Raw genomic sequence first — 2,202 nt, 5'->3', positions numbered from 1 at the left:
TTTTTCGTGTTAAATTGTCTGTGTTTGACAAAATGTGCTAATTTTTCACATGTGATAGCAGAACTGAATTGGGCATGCACAGGATGAATCACATCATTTGAAACTTAGCCCTGATTGGAGAAATTGGAAGTGTTACAACTGACCCACGTTACAACTATCCCCGGTCTCCCCTACCTCTTTAGGAAATATAGGGCAGCCTTTTTTTTGGTTCGGGATAGGAAAATACTATAAGCTAAAGGAGAATATTGCAGCCATCTTTGCCATCGTTTAACAATAATGGAGACTTTCAGAGCTGTTCAGACTGAACACTGCTTTAGTTTGATCATGTCAGATTCTAACACTTGCCTGGATTTATTAAAAGGCTTTACTGTGTCTTTTCATTGAATCAATAATGAACAGATGCTGTTTAGTCAAGCGCTATAGAGTGCACCATCCCAGAAGATTGTTTCTTGTGAGAGAAGAACAACTTAACATGCATGAATTTCTTTTTTTTCTTTAATTTTTTTTCTGTCATATACTAAAACTTGCTGATGAGTGACAACCATGTGACCTTTTTTGCACTAGCAGGAATGAGCGGCATTAGAATCTGTCAGTGTGTTCTGAGCTTCATGGGGTCTGTGTAATTTTTAGACTACTTGTCTCCACGGCCACTGCCGGTGTGAAGAAATCAAAACTTCAGACCCTGAGCAATGAATAAGAAGAAGGTATGATGAGTCACTGTAGTGTTTCACCTACCTGCAGAATTATCAAATACTTCAACCTTCAAGTTCTTTGAACTATTGCTAGGACATTTGAAATGCAATTGCAGTTTGCATGCACTCATCATGGGCACGAATGTGATGGTAATTTGGGGCTTTTACGGATTTCTGTTCATTTTCCAGGTTGGAATGATTGTTCAGTAGACATCTTTAATGAATTTTTTATTTTGGATTTTTACTTTTGACCCTGTGCGGGTCAAAAGTTTACATACAGGCTCAAATTTATACAGACATCCCCACTAACGTAGTTAAATGTCTTTTGGCAAGTTGCACCTCGCCCAGGCATTTTTGAAAGTCAACAAAATTCTAGTATAATTCTGGCTTGTTGGCAGAATTAATAGAGTCCATGTAAACTGGCTGGTTTCCTGGCACACACCTGGCTTTTAAGTATAGTCCACAAATCTTCAGTAGAGTCGAGGTTGGGGCTTTGGAGAGGCAATTCCAGACACTAAATAGTCTTAATGGGTTTTATAAACAGCTTCCCAGATCCTCGGTTTAAACAATTGCACTTAACTGCAGTTTATTCAGATTTGACATCATTTGGCCAAAGTTTGGAAAACACAAAACAAATTGTCACCCTGAAATAAGAAGAAATTGGTTAGGATGTTCAGGAACACCCGGGAACCACCAAGGCGCAAGCCAGCCACTAACCGGAAACTGCTGGAACACTGATGTTACTGTCCACAGTGACGTGAGATAAAGCACGCACAAAAATAACGTTTCTGGAATAGCTCAACCCTTTTGAGAATTTGTGGACTATGCTTAAAGGCTTATATTAAACAATACAATTTCACAAATACCAGCTTGAAACTTAATTAATAATAAACTTTGAAAGAAAATGATAGCATCTGGCACCTGGCAGCTTTCATCTTAGATGAATCTAGTTCATAGGCAGTGGTTTTTGTCTGTGAATTAAGGTGATCTGACCTCAATGAGTTTCAGTTGTCTTATGCAAGCAGGCTGCATGATGAGTGTTTTTTACTGATAGACTCACTGATGCAGACACAATGAGGCTTTTACAGATCAGGTCACAACTAAACAGTAACACATGAGTCGGTGCTCGGTGATGATGTTTTTTAATTTACTGCAGCCCATTGAGTGTTTTAGAGCGACACTGTTAAAATATTTCTGATAACATGCTAAAAACCTCCAGTTCACCTTTACAAATATCATCGTCTGACATTTCCTGATTTTAAAAAGCACCCAAATTAGATAATAATAAATATATAATGAACTGAAGAATACCAAAATTGAAAAGAAGCAAAAAGAGCAGGAATGAAAACTAGAACAAGATGCATGACAGAACTAAACTTTAAAAAACACAACAACAAAGTAGCAAACTACCGTACATGAAAGCAGAGACAGAGGAACACGAGCACAGAAGGCACAAGAAAATCAAGATGCTGAAAGCACTAAGAACACAACAAAACGAGCAAAACAACAG

The sequence above is a fragment of the Pundamilia nyererei genome, unplaced genomic scaffold, assembly GCF_000239375.1.
Source record: "Pundamilia nyererei isolate P.nyererei 1_Seehausen unplaced genomic scaffold, PunNye1.0 scaffold00033, whole genome shotgun sequence".
In the NCBI taxonomy this organism is placed as follows: Eukaryota; Metazoa; Chordata; class Actinopteri; order Cichliformes; family Cichlidae; genus Pundamilia; species Pundamilia nyererei.
The sequence above is the reverse complement of the archived record's forward strand: the minus strand, read 5'-3'. Positions refer to the sequence as shown.